Below are 22,173 nucleotides of genomic sequence, written 5' to 3' on the forward strand. Positions count from 1 at the left end.
AAACATATTCTGTTTCTGATTCATGTGGAGGGTGTCCATATTCCCTTTTAAGCTTAGCTAGCTCAGTGGCAGTGTTTAGTTGTGATGGTATGTGTTTGGTTGTGATGTGAGGTTGGAGATCATCATCACTGAGATAGCTATACACTGAGATAGTTTTAATCAAGGGTCTCAAGTGATGGCAGCAATGTTCCCCACAATTACTTGCTGCTTCAAGTTCTTGATGAGGATAGATTTGTTTCATGTGAGGAGTTTCCTTCTCCTCAGGCTCTGTAGAGGAATCAGCATGATGTGATTTGTTAACATGTTCCTCTGTTAAGGCAGCTCGCAATGCATAGATCACATCTTTTGCTTCATAGAACTGTTTTTGCAAAATTTCAACTAGATTTTGAAGGGAGTCTATTAGAGCATGTTCCTCACTTCTTCGCTCGAAGCCATTTTCTATAGCTGCCATAAGACAAGCTCCCAAAACTGAGCATAAGATAGTTTTATTTTTGCCCAGTTTGAATTTTGTTTCATGTTGTAATGAACACACTCTATCAATAACATTTTCTAAGTTCAACCAATTACTCTGTGCCCATTTTTCTCCTTCCGTAGAAGGTCTGGCATTGTGTTTGGCTAGTAGTGCATAAAATTCAGCTTTAATTTCAAGGCTAAGATTGTCACTCATTTTGTGAAGGGACCAAAACCACGACAGGGAGCTACAAACTTAAGTTCCACAAAACTACACAGCCCTCGCTGTGTCGCCCTTCGCTTCCCTGGCTGGGTGAAAGGACAATCATCTGCCTGGGAGGCTCTGCTTAGTTGCTTCAAGTTGTCCCTCCTTCCCAGACCAGATACACAACAACAACGAAACAAGTGTCCCGCCTTTTGCACTAGTGGATCCTTTGTGAATTTCCAAAGACAGTGTGGGTGCCTTTTCAGCTGCAACCCTTCTGTCTAGACAGAAATCCTGTCCGTGACGCCAATTTTAATGTCACGATCCGCTTCTTGCGGGGTGTCGTGATGGTTCTTTTCACCGATCCCAAAAGTGCAAAAAGGCAAACAACAAGGGACTATCAGTTAATCACAACAAATGCACCTTTATTAGGGGCCAAAACAGTAAATGCGATAGTGGGGATCGGAAAGGAGATAAAAGGAGAGAGAGAGAGAGAGAAGAGGGGTATGGGAATAGCTACCAACACAGGCGAGATCCTCAGTGGTCCGGACGATGGGGTTCCGTCTGTCGTGTCGGGGGAGTCTCCGAAGTTCTGGTCGACTCGGGGCTCCAGTTATAGTCCACAGAGGAAAGAGGGGGGAGCAAGTGTAACAACAAAAGTCCATTGTAATCGCCACGCGGGAACAGCTGAGTCCACAGAAACCACAAAAGCAAGACGAATACAATGAAGAATGAGTCCATTTGAATCACTGAAGGGAAGCAGGTCATGTCATTAGTGGTCAGACCACCAATTTCCCCTCCTCCCTGTAGCAGGGGTCTCAGTCTCAGTCCTTGGGAGGAGGGTTCTCATTCTTTGTTTGTCACAGTGGTAACGAGGCAGATGAGGGGTCTTCAATGAAGGACCCCGGGAGACACCCCAAAAGTTCATTTGGCTTAAGAACGGAGATTAGAAGCAGGCCGCGCATCAGGCTGTCCCGTGCTGGGTCCACGTCAGGTCTTTGCCAAGTTCTTGCCAAGTCCTTGCCAAGTTCTTGCCAGGCCTTGTTCGGAACAGCTAGCATGACGGTTCAGTGGTTGCACCTGCACTGTGTCCTGTTCTAAGCCGGAACTGCAGTGGAGGAAGGGATTCTTTCTCGTGGCAATTGGAAGGCAGAACGGAAAATGAGGGGCTTCAGACGGGCTCTTACACCACCTTGGAAATTCTTGTTGCTCCCCAGAGGCTCCGAGATGCAGAGAACACGGTGGCAGCTGCTGAAAAGAAGGGCAACTGTGAGTTGGTCAAGAAGCAAGAACCTAGGCAGCTGACTGTGCTTGGCAAGGAGCAGCTGCTGGATTCTTGCAATTGCCTTCAGTGCGCACAGAAGCCCGCTGCTCTGCTGCTTCGTGTTTTGCCTTCAGTCAATTGCACACTGCTGAAGCTGAGGCAGGCTGTTCAGCTTTGCTGCTTTTCAGCATCTCAGCTGCCCTTCTGCTCTGTGACAGCTCTCGAGGTGAAACAGAGATTTTTAGAGTTAGGTTAACAAAATGAATTAAGCATTTCTAATTTAGCTTGTAGAGTTATCTGTTGAATTTTCAACCTTTTACTTAAGAAACCTCTGCCTAATACAAAGGGCAAGGGAAAATGCAAATTTCTGAAGCTTTTTGCATAAAGAACAATACCAGAAGAAGCAAAGAACCCAGATAAAGAAGCTCCTCTGTCTCTAAGCCTATCAAGACTGACAGACGTACTCAGATAAGCACCAAAGGACCAAAAGCGCACGCGCAGAGAGGAAAAGTTCAAAAGTTCAATCATGAGGAAGACCATAATCTTCAGCCTCAGGACCACCAAGAGACCCCCCGTACGACCACCACAGCAAACCACGCATGCCCAGAAGGGCGTGGACTTACTTAGCATGGGAAGCGAGGACAGGCGGGGCCAGGGGTTGAATACGCATGAAAAAGTCGTGCAGTGTATTGCATATGGAACATCTTTAATAAAAGTGTGGGTCAGACTGAGGCTCGGGGCACAAGTTTTGGAGAGCTATCTCACTTGTCCCGGGCGCTGACGTACATACCCACTTCATAACTAACCCAGGTTATGGAATCTATTGATTTATTCCGCGTATCGTTTCAGTTGGCGACCACGAAGGGACTGCTCTGCTCACCCGCAGGTCCGGTTGGGAGCAGACACCCTCAGGCGCCACGGGGCTTTTCCCCGGAGGGACTCTGCGCCTCGGCTGTACACTGCGGGGAGCATACCACGGCCCGTCGACTAGCGGATGAAAGCGGTGTGTATTAATTTATTTTCTTAAGGTTGGCACTGATAAGTCGCAAAAAGATGTTTTTGCGCGCAGGTTTGCCTAGGGGCTTGCAAGCAGACCGCCATCGGGGGAGAGGCCGGCGGCGGGAGGACCTCCCCAGCTGATAGCGCGGCTCGGGGAGGGCGAAATCGCGATTTCAGTGTGTGGTGTGTGTCCCGATTGCAGTGTAGTGTGTCTGTTACGTCCGGACGTGCGTGCTTGTGCGTGTGTGTGTATGTGTGAGTGGAACAGTGATGCGCGGTGCGGCGTTGCTAAGATAGAGAGACGCGGCGCGGCAGTGCTAGAGAGCGCATGCGCAGGGCAGCTCTCAGCCCACACTACCTGCTAGTGCGGGTAGTGCGCATGCGCGGGGCAGCTCAGCCACACTACCTGCTAGTGCGGGTAGTGCGCATGCTCGGGGCGGCTAGCAGCCACTCTACCTGATAGAGCGGGTGGGGCGCATGCGTGGCACGGGCTGTCCCTGGCGAGCGAGGGGAGCGCGGCGCGGGGCTTAAGTCGGGGCTTGCAAAGGTGCTTTAGGCGCAGCCCAGCTGATAGCGCAGCGGGCGCGCGGGCACAAGCCGCGGTTTGAGGAGCTGCTTTGAACGCCGCTAGCTGATAGCGCAGCTAGTGGCAGCGTGGTACAAGCTAGGAGTTACAAGCACCGCTTACAAGCATCGCTAGTTGGTAAAAAGCTTGCAAAAGTAGCCAGCGAGCCCGGCTGGGCTAAGAGTTAAGTGTTTGTTATACAATAGCACTGCCCTTCAGTGTGAAAAGCTGTCACTGGTGTAGGAGGAGGGGTTGGGGAAGGCAGTCTAGGGTTGCCATGGGAAACAGCAGTTGTATGAATTCTCCACCCCCTTTTGTAGGAGAATTGTACCCTCCCCCTGTCTTGTCAGTTATTGTTCAAGTCTGCCCCTTAGCCTAGAATCTTCTCTGTTCCACGTTTTCCCTTTAGTTCTTCCACCAAGAACACTCCTTTCCCTTTTCCCCACTGGTTAATGTTATATTTCCCCTCCCTTTAGCCTTCTCCCTGTGATAAATTGAGGCGAATAATTTGATTCAGCCTTTTGAAGGTCAATTAGAATTTTATTAATTACAGCAAGCAGTAGCAAGCAAAACAGCGCTGGGTGGGTAGGGGTCTCCTAACCGCCCCTCCTGCAGTGTCCCACACTGCAGTGCCCCACACCCCACCCCCCTTATTCAGTCTCTTTTATAGTTTCTTGGAGGTTTCTTCATTCGCGTCTCTTGCCATAGCGGTGGGCGTAGCTTGAGCATCCCTCTGCATCGTGTCTGCGTTGTGTCGAGGCAGGTGATCGTTGGTTTCACAATCGGTTCCGGACAATGATGGGCGTACCCGGAGCACTCCTACGTTGTCTAGTCCGGTGGCTGTTGCCTGGTGGTCGCTGATTTCATAATCAGCTCCGGCCATCCCCCAACATCCTTAGCCTGTGTCTGCAAGAGAAGCTAAGAAAAGCTCCCTAAATGGTGATTAATCATACTTGCGGTCTTGCGTTTTGCAATATGTCTATAGCCTTGCAATATGCCTATAGCCTTGCGGTTTGTAGCAGTTGCTTCTTTATTGTCCTTTTTTTAGTAAAACCCACGAGTTGCTGTTTCCCAACTTCACAGATGCTTCCCCTATCTCCTAACAAGCAAGCTAGTCCCTCATACTTTAATTTTATTTTTCCTCCTTTAATATTCCAATTCCTTTGATGAACAAACAAGTTACCACAGTTTATCACAATCCCCCATTTTCTCTTTTACCATTTCGTTCATCAAATCGCTTTGCTGTTTCGTAGGCTAGAAGTAAAGTGTTTAGCATTGTCCTGACTAGAAACACCACTAGGACAGAGCAATAGAAAACTAATAATTCGCCAATAAGGGTGGAGTCCTAGCCTTGATTTTGTTTTGTAATATCCTGTTTTCCCCTTTTTGGCTTGCTGCTCCCTTGGTGTTTCGGAGGCACTTAGACTGGTCCTTTGAGGGATCCTAGTACTCGGCTGGCAATAGTTGGAGCATTTCAGCATTGTTCCACTTAGAGGGGGCTTGGCCTTTTCCTCTCTGCCTCGCTCGCCGACTCGGGTGCTTCGAGCCGCGAGGTAAACCATCTTCTCGGCAGCAGCAGTACTCGCCTGAGCGTCCCCTTTTCCGCTCCTGCCTAGCCTTGTACTGTTCCCAGTTCTTATCTTTGACCAGAAGTGGGTTGCAAGGAATCCCCTTCAGTTCCTTTCGACAACACCCTTTTATTACCTGAGCAGCAAATGGAGTGGGCTCGTTAGTATGAAAACAAAAATACTCAGGGTATACTCCCTTGGTAAATATTTCCCACCACTCAGATCCAAAACTGACCCACCAATTTTCCAATTCTCCTATCCTTAGCACAGTTTCAGTTAGTTTTCGCTGAGTTTTATAGCACTCAGTACAAACCCCAATTGGTGGTCTTCCCCTCTGGCAATGGACCCACCACCGTTCTTGGCAAATTTTACATATAAAGCACACAAAAGGATAACAATCTCCACAACCTTCCTTGTTACAAATCACTATATAGTCTTTAGCTAGTTTGTAATTGTATCCCTTTGCTTCCCCTTATGGTTGATTTGGATGATGTCCACAGAGTTCATTAGTTTTTCTTAAGAGTCACTTTCAAGTTCCCAGGCTGGCTAGTCACTCTTCACTGGTTATTTGTGGCAACCGGGCCTTTCACTCGGCTGGCGTGAGTCCACCCCTTTTCGGCCGTCTTGACTGCCGTTTCTGTGATACTTGATCTCCTGGTTTTATCTTATGGATTGGTGGTCTCTGTGCCAACACTTCTTTCTTCCTCAATTCTTGCCCTCTGCTCATAATTTGGGTGATGTAAAATTTAATATGAGAATCTTTTAGGCAGGGGTGATCTTTGGGCATTCTAAATAACATTTCAAATGGAGAGATTCCCACAGTTTGGGGTTGAGTTCGAATGTTCAATAAGGCAAGAGGTAGACACTTAACCCATGACATTTTTGTTTCCAGCATTAACTTTGTGAGGTTTTTTTGGGGTTTTTTTTTGGTGTGTGTTTTTTTTTTTTTTTTGTTTTTTTTTTTTTTTTTTTTTTTGTTTTTTTTTTTTTTTTTTTTTTTTTTTTTTTGTTTTTTGTTTTTTTCTTCTCCATTCATCCTTTCCACCCTCCCGAGCTCTGTGGATGCTATGGGGTGTGATATTTCCATTGAGTTCCCAAATCTGTCAGGACATCTTTTGCAATTTTAGAGGTGAAATGGGGTCCCCGGTCTGAGTCTAAACACTCAATTAATCCATACCGGGGGATAATTTGCTCTAATAATACTTTTACCACAGTGTTCGAAGTAGCTCGGGCCGTAGGATAAGCTTCCACGTAATGGGTTAAGTGGTCTACCAGTACCAATAAATATTTATACCTCCCCACTTTTGGTAATTCTGTAAAATCTATTTGTATATGTGAAAAGGGTCGTTGTACCAGTTCCCTTCTGCCCATTGGTATTTCTCTTAATTGTTGTTTATTTATTCTTTGACAGGTTAAACATTGTTGGGTTACCTGTTTTGCAAGATTATAGACCCCTATACACATATATTTAATTGCAAATTGGTCAACCAGGGCTTGAGTTCCCCAGTGGGTTTTCTCATGGATTGCTTGCAGGAGCCTCATTGCCATTCTTTTTGGGAGTACCTCCCGCCTGTCCGGTAGTATCCACTTGCCTCCCTCTTTTTCCTTCACCCCCATTTGGTTTAGTTTTTGTTTTTCCTGTACCGTGAAGGCTAACACATGGTTAATGGGTCCATGGAACCGGCAATGTTTCTCTTGGGGGTCTTCACAGGCACACTCATGATTAATGAGTCCGTGGCACCATCAATGTTCCTTTTGGGGGTTATCACAGGCGCACTGTATCGAATCAATTCCGTATGCATCCCAACAAGCCCAACATGGTTCTTCCTCTAAGTCAGCTCCACAAGTGGAGCAATTTTCCCTTTGTGCGACCCCCCCCTTATATGGTTTTAAACTCATTAGAGCTGCCTTTTTCGCCTCCTGGTCGGCTAAGTTATTTCCCTGTACTGAGTTTCCCATCCCCACTTGATGTCCTTTTACATGAACAATAGCTATTCTTTCCGGACCTCTCAAGGCCTGGAGCACTTTCCGAATTAATTCCCCATGTATCAACCCCTTTCCCTGTGAATTGATAAGTCCCCTTTCTTCCCAGATTTTACCAAATGTATGAACCACCCCATAAGCATATTTTGAATCAGTAGAAATGGTCCCAGCCTTTCCTCTTAGCAGTTCTAAAGCTCTGAGCACTGCATACAATTCACATGCTTGTGCTGACCAGCTGGGACTAAGAGGACCAGATTCTATTTTCTTAAGAATCTTCCCATCCACAATAGCATACCCAGATTTCCTTTTCCCTTCAAGGACCCGAGAGGATCCATCTACATAATATCGATATCCTTCTTCTAATTCCTCCTCTTTGAGGTCTGGTCTTATTTTTGTTTGTTCCTCTATTTGCAAAAGACAATGATGAGTTAGTCCCACAACTGGTTCCCCATATAGAAACTGGGCTGGATTTTGTAAGCTTGTGGTTTCGATACTTAACCTAGGAGAAGAAATTAGGATGCCTTCATACTTTAGGAGGCTGGCATCTGTTATCCATTTATCCGCTTTTTGTTGTAGTACTCCACGGATGTTATGAGGAGATAGAACCTTCAGTTCACTCCCAAAAGTTATCTTTCCTGCTTCTTCTACCAAAAGGGCAGCAGCCACTATCGATTGCAAACAGGCAGGCCACCCTCGACTAACAGGGTCGAGAAGCTTTGAAAGATATGCCACTGGTTTCTTTCCGCCAGCCCATTCCTGGGCTAACACCCCGTATGCCACCCCTTCATTGACATTAATGAATAAAAAGAATGGTCTTTTTAGATCCGGGAGGCTGAGAACCGGGGCATTGACCAATTCAGTTTTCAATGATTTTAACCGGGTCTCATCCTCAGAGCTCCACTTTAATAGCCCATCTGTTGTTAATTTTTCATACAGAAATTTAACTTTCCCACTAAAATTTTCAATCCATTGTCTGCAATACCCAGAAAGTCCCAGTAACTGTCGAACCTGCCTTTTAGTTTTTGGAGCTTCCAGGGAAAGTATTCCTTGGACTCTATCAGTATCCAATTTCTTAGTCCCCTGAGTCAGCCAGTGTCCGAGGTACTTAACTTCCTCTTCCACGAATTGTAATTTCGACTTTGAAACTTTGAGTCCCTTAAGGCTTAAATAATTTAGGAGTTTTATAGTTTCTTCCCTTACTTTTTCTTCTTCTTTCCCTGCAATTAATAAATCATCTACGTATTGTAGAAGCACAATCCCCTCCCCCTGTGAATATTCTGCCAATATTTGTTCCAGAGCTTGCCCAAACAAATTTGGGGATTCTGTAAACCCCTGGGGAAGGACTGTCCACCTCAATTGTTGTTTTCTATGTGTATCCGGGTCTTCCCATTCAAAAGCAAAATAATCTCTAGAAGTTTCCTTAAGGGGACAGGCCCAAAAAGCATCTTTAAGATCTATTACACTATACCACTGGTTTTCTGGGCCAAGTTGGCTTAAAACAGTATGTGGATTGGCTACGACCGGGAATCTCTCAACTGTTCTTTTACTGATTTCCCGCAAGTCATGCACCAATCTGTAACTGCCATTCGGTTTCTTTACCGGCAGAATGGGGGTATTGAAAGGGGACATGCAGGGTTCTAAAAGTCCCTTTTCCAAAAGTCTCTTTATTTCTGTTTTTAGTCCTTCCCTCCCCTCTTTGGGTATGGGATATTGCCGAATCCTGACAGGGATTTCTGGGTTCCTGATAGTTACCTCAAAGGGTTCAACATTTGATTTCCCCACACTGTCGGGGGTATACCAAACTTCTGGGTTAATCTTTTTCTCGTCTTCAGCCCGGAGAGGATATAGTTTCACTGTTAGTTCTCCCTTTTTTGCCTCTATCCCTATCCCCAACTCGACCATCAAATCTCTCCCTAATAGATTATAATCTGCTTCTGGAACTAGTAAAAATGACACAATTCCTAATTTAGAATCACTTTCTAAGAGTACATCCTTAATTACAGGTACTCCAAAGGGTTCCCCTTTGGCCCCAATCACCTGTATTATTTCAGGTGAAACCTTACACCCTTGGGGAAGGGTCAGGACGGTTGATCTCTCCGCCCCTGAGTCCACAAGGAACTCATATTCTTGTTTTTAATTTTACCAGGGGCTCTGTTCTTTCTCTTGTCCCCAGTAGATAGAGCCCCCGACCCCCTTAATCTTCTTTGAACTGTTCCTCATCAGCAATCTTCTGCCGACACTCTCTCCTCATGTGTCCCTTCTTCCCACAATAGAAACAGACAATGCTCTCTCCACCTCTCGACTTCCCTTCAAACCAACTCTCGACTTCCCTTCAAACCATCTTCGCTGGACGTCAGTCCGACCTCTGGACTGGCCTCCAGTTCCCCCCACCCCGGGGACTCCGCTGTCCCCCCCCACTGCTGCTAACACGATTCCAGACTGCTTTTTAAAACTCTCATCCTCTCTCCCAACACACACCTTTTGAGCCTCTCACAACAACTCATCCAATCCTCTCGCCTGCCATCCCTCCAACCTCTCCAACTTCTTCCGAATGTCCACCCAAGAATCGACCACAAAATGCACCTTCAAAAGTGTCTCACCCTCTGGGGTATTGGGGTCCACCCCTGAATACAACTGGAAAGCTTTCTTCAATCTCTCCCACTATCCAAAGAGCTGCATATTGGCTCTCCTCTTGGTTAAAGGGCTCTTTGGAGTTAATATATATATATATTTAGAGCTTGACAGATCCAATCCTCAAACGACCCAAACACGGGCCAATACAGCTGGTCTCCCCCTATCCGTTTACTCCCCCCAAATTTTCATACAATAATGGATCATTTTAACCCTATCTTTTCCTTTTCTAGAAGGAAAGGCATCCCAATACTTTACCGTTAAGCCTAGTGGAAGTTTTACCGAGATTCTCCCACCCATGGGTTCAGCAGATTTACTTTTTTCTCTGACCCATCTTCTAGAGTGCCTTCTCACACTCAACACAAACAATACGACAGTCGCTTCCCCCAGTTCGTGGCCTACTCCGTCGCCGGATATGGGAAACGCCCTACTATGGGGTCCACACTCACTTGGGGAATCTGAGCTGCCATTTCCCCTCTCACACACACATTCGCATTTGCTACACTCCAGGACTCCCACCCCTGACCGAGCGACCGAGCAGACCGGACTACTCACGTCTTTCCGGCGCCTCCGTTTCTCGACCGGGGCTTCGCCCTGTGTGTCTTCTTATTCACCTCAATCACCCCGGGACTACACACCCCTAAACGACTCTTAAAGACCCCGTTTCCGGGGTTGAGGCTTTGTCCCTTTCACATGCACTCCGGAGCCCGCTTGTACGGGGCCCACTGTCTTTTTCACACGCACACGCATTCCGGAGCCCGCTTGTACGGGGCCCACCGAGCACATACACTTATACTAAATTAGTAAGCCGAAACTTGGGGAAGTTTCTCCGGGGATCCCCCGCCCCAGGAACTTTGACGCAGTCCACCTCCGCGTCTGGGTTAGGCCCGCTTGCTCTCCTCCTAACCCAGGAGCCTCCCCACCGAGGGTAACTCGACGCCGAGGGGGGTGCAGCTCCCCCCCTCCAACGTCCCCCAACCCTGGATGCTCTTGGAACATTAGTCCCTCAATCCAGCAGGTTTGAATCAACCCTGGATGCTCTTAGAATATTAATCCCTCAATCCAGCAGGTTTGAATCAACCCTGGATGCTCTTGGAATATTAATCCCTCAATCCAGCAGGTTTGAATCAACCCTGGATGCTCTTGGAATATTAATCCCTCAATCCAGCAGGTTGAATCAACCCTGGATGCTCTTGGAATATTAATCCCTCAATCCAGCAGGTTTGAATCAACCCTGGAAAAAACCCACCGGGGGCTACTTACGCTTCCTGCGTGTTCACTCTTCCGCGGTTCTTCGTGCACAAAGATTAATGGGGGTAACTTTGCTTGCTACTGAGTTTTAGGTTCGTCGGTAAAGGCCCAAGGAGGAAGCCCCCGCTTAGGTCCACCGCAAAAAGGCGGTGGGGCGCCTCACGCTAGTGGGGCCTCCGTCCCGGGTTTCCTTTATCCGAGTCACGGCACCAAATTGTGATAAATTGAGGCGAATAATTTGATTCAGCCTTTTTAAGGTCAATTGGAATTTTATTAATTACAGCAAGCAGTAGCAAGCAAAACAGCGCTGGGTGGGTAGGGGTCTCCTAACCGCCCCTCCTGCAGTGTCCCACGCTGCAGTGCCCCACACCCCACCCCCCTTATTCAGTCTCTTTTATAGTTTCTTGGAGGTTTCTTCATTCGCGTCTCTTGCCATAGCGGTGGGCGTAGCTTGAGCATCCCTCTGCATCGTGTCTGCGTTGTGTCGAGGCAGGTGATCGTTGGTTTCACAATCGGTTCCGGACAGTGATGGGCGTACCCGGAGCACTCCTACGTTGTCTAGTCCGGTGGCTGTTGCCTGGTGGTCGCTGATTTCATAATCAGCTCCGGCCATCCCCCAACATCCTTAGCCTGTGTCTGCAAGAGAAGCTAAGAAAAGCTCCCTAAATGGTGATTAATCATACTTGCGGTCTTGCGTTTTGCAATATGTCTATAGCCTTGCAATATGCCTATAGCCTTGCGGTTTGTAGCAGTTGCTTCTTTATTGTCCTTTTTTTAGTAAAACCCACAAGTTGCTGTTTCCCAACTTCACAGATGCTTCCCCTATCTCCTAACAAGCAAGCTAGTCCCTCATACTTTAATTTTATTTTTCCTCCTTTAATATTCCAATTCCTTTGATGAACAAACAAGTTACCACAGTTTATCACATCCCGATTGTACCCTCGAATGCTAAACCCTCCTACCCCTACGCAGTAAAAGAATCCTCACCCCGCCCTTCGGGGCTCTCGGAATCTGCCTCCCTTCTGCTTCGTTGTCTCCCTGTTTGCCCCTTCTGTGACCCTTCAATCAACGAGCAGGATTTCAGCAGCCCGAGTGTCCCTCCCGTTCTTCTGGTGGACCCTCAGATGTACCAGCTATCCGAGCTTCGTGCCGAGTGCCTAAAAGCCCCCACGGCTCGGCAACTGGGAGATCCTTTGCATTACAGGGCGAATAAAGGGGGGATGAATGTGTGTGAATGAGAGGCGGGCTGGTTACCCCAGACCTGCTAAGCGAGAGCGGCAGTCTCCCATGCTGCGTTTCCGTCTTTTTCGCGAGAAAAGCGGCCAGTAAAGAGACTAAGCGAGTGATAAAAAGAGTGAGAGAACCCCCCCCTGGGACTGGGTCTCAGAGAAAGAGTGGGACCCCTTAGTGGGGGGGGGGGGGGGGAGGAAAAGGTAATTAATTAGAAAAAAAAATTAATTAAAAGGTAAAAAGAGGGTTTTCTTGGCATAATCTATTGGGGAAAAATAAAAGGTAAAATGTGTAGGAGGGGCCCCTAAAAATTCTGCTGGATTGAGGGATAAGAATGCCCAAGAACATCCAAGATCAAACCTGCTGGATTGAGGGATTAATGTTCCAAGAGCATCCAGGGTTAAGTCAAACCTGCTGGGTTGAGGGATTAACATTCCAAGAGCAGCCAGAATTAAGTTTGCTGGGTTGTTGAGAGCACCCAAGATTGAGTAAAAATTTTGCCAGTTTGAAGATAAGTCTGACAGGATCTAGAGTTGGGAACCACACAGCTAGATTGAGGGGTATCCAAGAACACTGGGACTAGCCAGGGACACCTAAAAGTGTAATAGGTGTGTTGAAAAATAAAAGGTACCTTGTTGTTGTGGTTGTTTTGTTATGTGTAAGAGTAAGTAAAAATAAAGTGAAGTGAATGTAGACGAAGGAAAGTATATGTATGCATCCTGCCCTGTTAAGCAGCCTCACTGTGCTTCCCTGCTGTGACTGACAAACACAAGTTACGAACCCTCAGAACTGAAAAAGTTCAATCAAATATTGCTTCCATTGATGACCATGATATTGTCTATAATACCTTGTTACAACTTATGTTATGTAAGTGTTAATACCCCTATCCTACCAGTTTGTAAACCTGATGGGTCATACCGGTTAGTACAGGATCTGCGGGCCATAAACAAGGTAACCGAGGATCTGTATCCTGTGGTGGCCAATCCCTACACGTTATTAACTTGCTTAACAGCCGAGCTAACTTGGTTTACCGTTTTAGATTTAAAAGATGCCTTCTTTTGCCTTCCTATCCACGAAGCCAGAAAATTTTTGCATTTGAATGGGAAAATCCTAAGAGCGGGCGAAGAACTCAACTGACATGGACCAGACTCCCACAAGGATTCAAAAACTCACCCACTTTGTTTGGAGAACAACTTGCAAAAGAATTAGAGACCTGAGAAGCCCCTCCAGAGGAAGGGAAGTTGCTACAGTACGTAGATGACATCCTGATAGCCACACGGACAAGGGAAGCATGCATGGCCTGGACGATAAGCCTCTTGAACTTTTTGGGGCTCCAAGGGTACCGAGTATCAAAGAAAAAAGCCCAAGTAGTAAAACAGAAAGTAACTTATCTGGGCTACGAAGTCAGTGCTAGACAACGTACCTTGGGCCGAAACCGGAAGGAGGCAATATGCCAGACCCCAAAACCTCAGACTGTAAAGGAACTACGAACTTTCCTGAGGATGACAGGGTGGTGCAGGTTATGGATCTATAACTATGGACTGTTTGTTAAGCCCTTATATGAACTGATTGCAACTGAAAGCAGGAACATCCAAGAGACAAAGGAAGCTACGCAAGCTTTCAACCAGCTGAAAAAAGCCCTCATGTCAGCTCCAGCCCTGAGATTGCCGGACGTGAGTAAGCCTTTCCTTTTATTCTCCCATGAGAAGCAAGGAATCGCCTTAGGAATACTAGCACAGGACCTCGGCCCATATCGGAGAGCAGTGGCTTACTTCTCTAAGCAATTGGATACAGCAGCTAAAGGGTGGCCTGGGTGCCTCAGAGTTGTTGCAGCAGTCGTACTGAACATCCAAGAGGCACACAGATTCACCCTAGGCCAGAAAAGAACTGTGCTAGTGTCTCACACAGTGTCTGCAGTGCTAGAGGTAAAAGGTGGGCATTGGCTTTCCCCACAACGGCTCCTGAGATACCAAGCTATCATAGTGGAGCAAGATGATGTAGAGATAGTAGTGACTAACATTGTCAATCCAGCCTCCTTCCTCAGTAGAAACCAAGGGGAACCAGTGGAACATGACTGCCTGGAGACCATTGAAGCCACCTACTCCAGCTGCCCTGACTCGAAGGACACCCCTCTGGAGAATGCAGAAGTCTCGTTTACTGATGGAAGCAGTTATATCATCAGTGGAAAACGGCACGCCGGGTAGGCAGTTACAACGTGCAAGGAAGTAATATCATCTGGGCCCCTGCCAACAAATACCTCTGCACAGAAGGCCGAGATAATTGCTCTAACTCGGGCCCTAGAATTGGCAAGAGGGAAAGAAATAAACATCTACACGGACTCGAAGTATGCATTTGGAGTAGTGCATGCTCACAGAGCCATTTAGAAAGAGAGAGGACTGCCGAACTCTCAAGGGAAAAATATTAAAGATGCATCAGAAGTACTGCGACTTCTAGAAGCAGTCCAGTTGCCAGAGAAAGTAGCGATCATGCACATTAAGGCGCATCAGAAGATAAACTCAGAATTGGAAGAAGGAAACGAGCTGGCAGATAGGGAAGCAAAAGAAGCAGCAAGAATTGAGGTCATAACTGAGGCAGCCCTGATTCCAGACGGGCAAATTTCCCCTAAAGGTAAGCCAAGATACAACAAACTAGAAAAAAAATTAATCTATGAGCAAAAAGGAGACTATAACCAAGAGGGATGGGCCACCATAGAAGGAAAATTAGTTCTACCCTCCTATTTATTATGGTCCCTAATAAAGGAAGAACACCAGAAAACCATTGGGGTATTGATGCTCTATCATAACTAGACATTTACAACTCGACAATGTGACCTTTGCCTCCAGACCAACCCCAAAAATACTCCCAAACCAAAGCTTAGCCAGATTAGGAAGGGTCATGGGCCGGAGCAGCAATGGCAGATTGATTGTACAGAATTGCCAAGAAAAGGGGGGTATAAGTTTTTACTGGTGCTAACAGATACCTTTTCAGGATGGCCAGAAGCATTCCCCATCAGGACTTCTAAAGCTCAAGAAGTAACTAAGGTATTGGTACAAGAAAACATACCACGCTTTAGAGTCCTGGCCACAATCTCCTCAAATAGAGGACCAGATTTTATTGTAAAATTCGTGCAACAAGTTAGCCAATACTTGAACATAGACTGAGAACTTCACACCCCATATAACCCACAATCAAGTGGTCAGGTAAAAAAAAATGAATCATTTGATCAAACAACAAATTGTACAATTGGGACAAGAAGCTAATTTGTCATGGACTCAATCCCTCCCATTAGCACTACTGCAGATCCGAACCAAACCCAAGACTAAAGAAAAGCTAAACCACTTTGAATTGCTTTATGAAAAACCATATGGGGTGCGAAAGAGAATGTCTACCCAAGACATGTCACTAACCTCCTGTATGTTAAGTCTCTCAACTTGGTGTATCCAGCACCAATCACTAGCTAATAAACACAAGTCATAACTAGTGAAATACACTGTTTAGAAGACTTTATGTCACCCAATTATAATTCTATTAATTTTAGTTACTGTAAGTTTAATGATGTCTACTTTAACACTCATGTAGAATTCGAGGATGTTAAAACACATGGCCAGTCTGACATCACTCTCTAGAACTCATAGAATCTTACTGAAAGAGGACGGTCATGATAGTAGATCAGAATTTAAATCAAGACCCCTGTAGTAAAAGAATTGACTATATTTTAAGAAAAGGGGGGACTGAAGCAGAGATTTTTAGAGTTAGGTTAACAAAATGAATTAAGCATTTCTAATTTAGCTTGTAGAGTTATGCATTGAATTTTCAACCTTTTACTTAAGAAACCTCTGCCTAGTACAAAGGGCATAGGAAAATGCAAATTTCGGAAGCTTCTTGCATAAAGAACAATACCAGAAGAAGCAAAGAACCCAGATAAAGAAGCTCCTCTGTCTCCAAGCCTATCAAGACTGACAGACCTACTCAGATAAGCACCAAAGGACCAAAAGCGCACGCGCAGAGAGGAAAAGTTCAAAAGTTCAATCATGAGGAAGACCACAATCTTCAGCCTCAGGACCACCAAGAGACCCCCCGTACGACCACCACAGCAAACCACGCATGCCCAGAAGGGCGTGGACTTACTTAGCATGAGAAGCGAGGACAGGCGGGGCCAGGGGTTGAATACGCATGAAAAAGTTGTGCAGTGTATTACATATGGAACGTTGTCGGAACCCAAGGTGTCCCTCAGACACTCTTGGATGTTCCGGGCCCAGGGCAGAAGCCTCTGAGACCCTGGCAGGCGGCCAGGAACCCCTGTGGTCTTGAGTCTGACCCATGGAACAATTTACCAACCTTGCAGGAAGAACAAGAAATCACAAAAGTTTAGATATTATAATAGAAGTAGTCACAAAGTGAAAGGTAGGATTTTTGAGTGCTGTACAGGGGGGTTTTAGGCCTTGTACAGAGGGGTCTGAGTTTTGTACATGGGGGTCAGAGGTTCTAAGATGGAGGGATTTGGGCGTGCCCTGTCCTCCTTCTTTCTTCTTCCTATTCCCCATGTTCTTGGTGGTGTTGGCACTCACAGATTGGTTTAGAGTAGAAAGTCACTGTTCAACATAGGTAATAGGCATTGGGGAAAAACTATAAACACCTAATACGTAATGTGTGATAGAAAAGATGGCACCAGCCCCTCGAGGGACAGAGACGGAGACAGGGACAGAGACAGGGACAGAGACGGAGACAGAGAAGAAGACGAAGAGAGACGCAGAGAGAGACGCAGAGGGAGAAGAAATCAGGGACAATGTCAGGGAGTCTGTGTGCCTTGAGATAACATGCAATAAACTGCCTTGAGACCAGATGACTGAAGACTACTGAGTCTTTCTTTGAAGGCACGGGTTGGAGGAGAGACTTTACCACCACCCGGAGTCACCCCAATCTGGGGGAAGGCTCCGGCAGAACGTCTTTAAGAATAAAAGTGTGGGTCAGACTGAGGCTCGGGGCACAAGTTTTGGAGAGCTATCTCACTTGTGCCAGGCGCTGACATACATACCCACTTCATAACTACCCCAGGTTATGGAGTCTATTTATTTATTCCGCGTATCGTTTCAGAGGTTTCTTCCCTTCGCCAGGCTGCAACGTGCCCGCTAGTACCAAGAACTGGGCAGGAGTGGGCAGAGAGCACGGCCATCTGCCAGCAGGTTGCAGCTTGCCCAGGAAAGTGCAGTGTCCTTGGAATGTGCAGCAAATCTTATTTCCTGGCAAGGTCGGGCTAAGTCAGCAGTGCTGGTACACTTTCTCCTTGAGAACTGGAGCGGAAAAGCTTTTCGCTAAGATGTAGGCGACTAGAGAGGCAGAATACGCAGCTCCGGAGCTGGCCGAAAGCAAGTGCCGCTTGCCGGCGTCTTTCGGCAGAAGCGGCGCTTCGGAGCGCACCGCTGCCGCTCCAGTGATCTGTGCGCGAAGTAGCCGCTTCTTGTCCTCCGGCAGCCGGAGATCGCGGTAGCTTGCAAGAGGCGAAGAACGAAGCCGCGAAGAAGCCGGCTTGTGTGCGAAGCTCGCAGACAGCTGCGGGACGGTGGCTGCTGCTCTCCTGCCTCTTGAATTCACTCTTGGCATGCCAATGGGAGGTGTTCCAGGACAACTTTCCTGGGTTTTGACCTAGTCGTCATGCATCCCACCTTGGAAATTCTTGTTGCTCCCCAGAGGCTCCGAGATGCAGAGAACACGGTGGCAGCTGCTGAAAAGAAGGGCAACTGTGAGTTGGTCAAGAAGCAAGAACCTAGGCAGCTGCCTGTGCTTGGCAAGGAGCAGCTGCTGGATTCTTGCAATTGCCTTCAGTGCGCACAGAAGCCCGCTGCTCTGCTGCTTGGTTTTTCGCCTTCAGTCAATTACACACTGCTGAAGCTGAGGCAGGCTGTTCAGCTTTGCTGCTTTTCAGCATCTCAGCTGCCCTTCTGCTCTGTGACAGCTCTCCAGGTTTCTTGCCTTCGCCAGGCTGCAACGTGCCCGCTAGTACCAAGAACTGGGCAGGAGTGGGCAGAGAGCACGGCCATCTGCCAGCAGGTTGCAGCTTGCCCAGGAAAGTGCAGTGTCCTTGGAATGTGCAGCAAATCTTATTTCCTGGCAAGGTCGGGCTAAGTGAGCAGTGCTGGTACACTTTCTCCTTGAGAACTGGAGCGGAAAAGCTTTTCGCTAAGATGTAGGCGACTAGAGAGGCAGAATACGCAGCTCCGGAGCTGGCCGAAAGCAAGTGCCGCTTGCCGGCGTCTTTCGGCAGAAGCGGCGCTTCGGAGCGCACCGCTGCCGCTCCAGTGATCTGTGCGCGAAGTAGCCGCTTCTTGTCCTCCGGCAGCCGGAGATCGCGGTAGCTTGCAAGAGGCGAAGAACGAAGCCGCGAAGAAGCCGGCTTGTGTGCGAAGCTCGCAGACAGCTGCGGGACGGTGGCTGCTGCTCTCCTGCCTCTTGAATTCACTCTTGGCATGCCAATGGGAGGTGTTCCAGGACAACTTTCCTGGGTTTTGACCTAGTCGTCATGCATCCCACCTTGGAAATTCTTGTTGCTCCCCAGAGGCTCCGAGATGCAGAGAACACGGTGGCAGCTGCTGAAAAGAAGGGCAACTGTGAGTTGGTCAAGAAGCAAGAACCTAGGCAGCTGCCTGTGCTTGGCAAGGAGCAGCTGCTGGATTCTTGCAATTGCCTTCAGTGCGCACAGAAGCCCGCTGCTCTGCTGCTTGGTTTTTCGCCTTCAGTCAATTACACACTGCTGAAGCTGAGGCAGGCTGTTCAGCTTTGCTGCTTTTCAGCATCTCAGCTGCCCTTCTGCTCTGTGACAGCTCTCCAGGTTTCTTGCCTTCGCCAGGCTGCAACGTGCCCGCTAGTACCAAGAACTGGGCAGGAGTGGGCAGAGAGCACGGCCATCTGCCAGCAGGTTGCAGCTTGCCCAGGAAAGTGCAGTGTCCTTGGAATGTGCAGCAAATCTTATTTCCTGGCAAGGTCGGGCTAAGTGAGCAGTGCTGGTACACTTTCTCCTTGAGAAACGGAGAGGAGAAGCTTTTCGCTAAGATGTAGGCGACTAGAGAGGCAGAATACGCAGCTCCGGAGCTGGCCGAAAGCAAGTGCCGCTTGCCGGCGTCTTTCGGCAGAAGCGGCGCTTCGGAGCGCACCGCTGCCGCTCCAGTGATCTGTGCGCGAAGTAGCCGCTTCTTGTCCTCCGGCAGCCGGAGATCGCGGTAGCTTGCAAGAGGCGAAGAACGAAGCCGCGAAGAAGCCGGCTTGTGTGCGAAGCTCGCAGACAGCTGCGGGACGGTGGCTGCTGCTCTCCTGCCTCTTGAATTCACTCTTGGCATGCCAATGGGAGGTGTTCCAGGACAACTTTCCTGGGTTTTGACCTAGTCGTCATGCATCCCACCTTGGAAATTCTTGTTGCTCCCCAGAGGCTCCGAGATGCAGAGAACACGGTGGCAGCTGCTGAAAAGAAGGGCAACTGTGAGTTGGTCAAGAAGCAAGAACCTAGGCAGCTGCCTGTGCTTGGCAAGGAGCAGCTGCTGGATTCTTGCAATTGCCTTCAGTGCGCACAGAAGCCCGCTGCTCTGCTGCTTGGTTTTTCGCCTTCAGTCAATTACACACTGCTGAAGCTGAGGCAGGCTGTTCAGCTTTGCTGCTTTTCAGCATCTCAGCTGCCCTTCTGCTCTGTGACAGCTCTCCAGGTTTCTTGCCTTCGCCAGGCTGCAACGTGCCCGCTAGTACCAAGAACTGGGCAGGAGTGGGCAGAGAGCACGGCCATCTGCCAGCAGGTTGCAGCTTGCCCAGGAAAGTGCAGTGTCCTTGGAATGTGCAGCAAATCTTATTTCCTGGCAAGGTCGGGCTAAGTCAGCAGTGCTGGTACACTTTCTCCTTGAGAACTGGAGCGGAAAAGCTTTTCGCTAAGATGTAGGCGACTAGAGAGGCAGAATACGCAGCTCCGGAGCTGGCCGAAAGCAAGTGCCGCTTGCCGGCGTCTTTCGGCAGAAGCGGCGCTTCGGAGCGCACCGCTGCCGCTCCAGTGATCTGTGCGCGAAGTAGCCGCTTCTTGTCCTCCGGCAGCCGGAGATCGCGGTAGCTTGCAAGAGGCGAAGAACGAAGCCGCGAAGAAGCCGGCTTGTGTGCGAAGCTCGCAGACAGCTGCGGGACGGTGGCTGCTGCTCTCCTGCCTCTTGAATTCACTCTTGGCATGCCAATGGGAGGTGTTCCAGGACAACTTTCCTGGGTTTTGACCTAGTCGTCATGCATCCCACCTTGGAAATTCTTGTTGCTCCCCAGAGGCTCCGAGATGCAGAGAACACGGTGGCAGCTGCTGAAAAGAAGGGCAACTGTGAGTTGGTCAAGAAGCAAGAACCTAGGCAGCTGCCTGTGCTTGGCAAGGAGCAGCTGCTGGATTCTTGCAATTGCCTTCAGTGCGCACAGAAGCCCGCTGCTCTGCTGCTTGGTTTTTCGCCTTCAGTCAATTACACACTGCTGAAGCTGAGGCAGGCTGTTCAGCTTTGCTGCTTTTCAGCATCTCAGCTGCCCTTCTGCTCTGTGACAGCTCTCCAGGTTTCTTGCCTTCGCCAGGCTGCAACGTGCCCGCTAGTACCAAGAACTGGGCAGGAGTGGGCAGAGAGCACGGCCATCTGCCAGCAGGTTGCAGCTTGCCCAGGAAAGTGCAGTGTCCTTGGAATGTGCAGCAAATCTTATTTCCTGGCAAGGTCGGGCTAAGTCAGCAGTGCTGGTACACTTTCTCCTTGAGAACTGGAGCGGAAAAGCTTTTCGCTAAGATGTAGGCGACTAGAGAGGCAGAATACGCAGCTCCGGAGCTGGCCGAAAGCAAGTGCCGCTTGCCGGCGTCTTTCGGCAGAAGCGGCGCTTCGGAGCGCACCGCTGCCGCTCCAGTGATCTGTGCGCGAAGTAGCCGCTTCTTGTCCTCCGGCAGCCGGAGATCGCGGTAGCTTGCAAGAGGCGAAGAACGAAGCCGCGAAGAAGCCGGCTTGTGTGCGAAGCTCGCAGACAGCTGCGGGACGGTGGCTGCTGCTCTCCTGCCTCTTGAATTCACTCTTGGCATGCCAATGGGAGGTGTTCCAGGACAACTTTCCTGGGTTTTGACCTAGTCGTCATGCATCCCACCTTGGAAATTCTTGTTGCTCCCCAGAGGCTCCGAGATGCAGAGAACACGGTGGCAGCTGCTGAAAAGAAGGGCAACTGTGAGTTGGTCAAGAAGCAAGAACCTAGGCAGCTGCCTGTGCTTGGCAAGGAGCAGCTGCTGGATTCTTGCAATTGCCTTCAGTGCGCACAGAAGCCCGCTGCTCTGCTGCTTGGTTTTTCGCCTTCAGTCAATTACACACTGCTGAAGCTGAGGCAGGCTGTTCAGCTTTGCTGCTTTTCAGCATCTCAGCTGCCCTTCTGCTCTGTGACAGCTCTCCAGGTTTCTTGCCTTCGCCAGGCTGCAACGTGCCCGCTAGTACCAAGAACTGGGCAGGAGTGGGCAGAGAGCACGGCCATCTGCCAGCAGGTTGCAGCTTGCCCAGGAAAGTGCAGTGTCCTTGGAATGTGCAGCAAATCTTATTTCCTGGCAAGGTCGGGCTAAGTGAGCAGTGCTGGTACACTTTCTCCTTGAGAACTGGAGCGGAAAAGCTTTTCGCTAAGATGTAGGCGACTAGAGAGGCAGAATACGCAGCTCCGGAGCTGGCCGAAAGCAAGTGCCGCTTGCCGGCGTCTTTCGGCAGAAGCGGCGCTTCGGAGCGCACCGCTGCCGCTCCAGTGATCTGTGCGCGAAGTAGCCGCTTCTTGTCCTCCGGCAGCCGGAGATCGCGGTAGCTTGCAAGAGGCGAAGAACGAAGCCGCGAAGAAGCCGGCTTGTGTGCGAAGCTCGCAGACAGCTGCGGGACGGTGGCTGCTGCTCTCCTGCCTCTTGAATTCACTCTTGGCATGCCAATGGGAGGTGTTCCAGGACAACTTTCCTGGGTTTTGACCTAGTCGTCATGCATCCCACCTTGGAAATTCTTGTTGCTCCCCAGAGGCTCCGAGATGC

The 22,173-nt window shown here is 48.8% G+C and overlaps 1 long non-coding RNA gene across 1 annotated transcript; it reads right to left on the minus strand.

Annotated features, from left to right (window-relative positions):
* Nucleotides 1-1,059: 1,059 nt before the first annotated feature.
* LOC128791398 (uncharacterized) lies at nt 1,060-5,864 on the minus strand. Its single transcript, XR_008432042.1, has 2 exons — nt 2,015-5,864; nt 1,060-1,903 (listed from the first exon to the last, which is right to left on the minus strand). It is a non-coding gene; the product is annotated as an uncharacterized LOC128791398 (long non-coding RNA).
* Between the last annotated feature and the right edge of the window lie 16,309 nt (nt 5,865-22,173).

The sequence above is a fragment of the Vidua chalybeata genome, chromosome 8 (genome assembly GCF_026979565.1).
Source record: "Vidua chalybeata isolate OUT-0048 chromosome 8, bVidCha1 merged haplotype, whole genome shotgun sequence".
In the NCBI taxonomy this organism is placed as follows: Eukaryota; Metazoa; Chordata; class Aves; order Passeriformes; family Viduidae; genus Vidua; species Vidua chalybeata.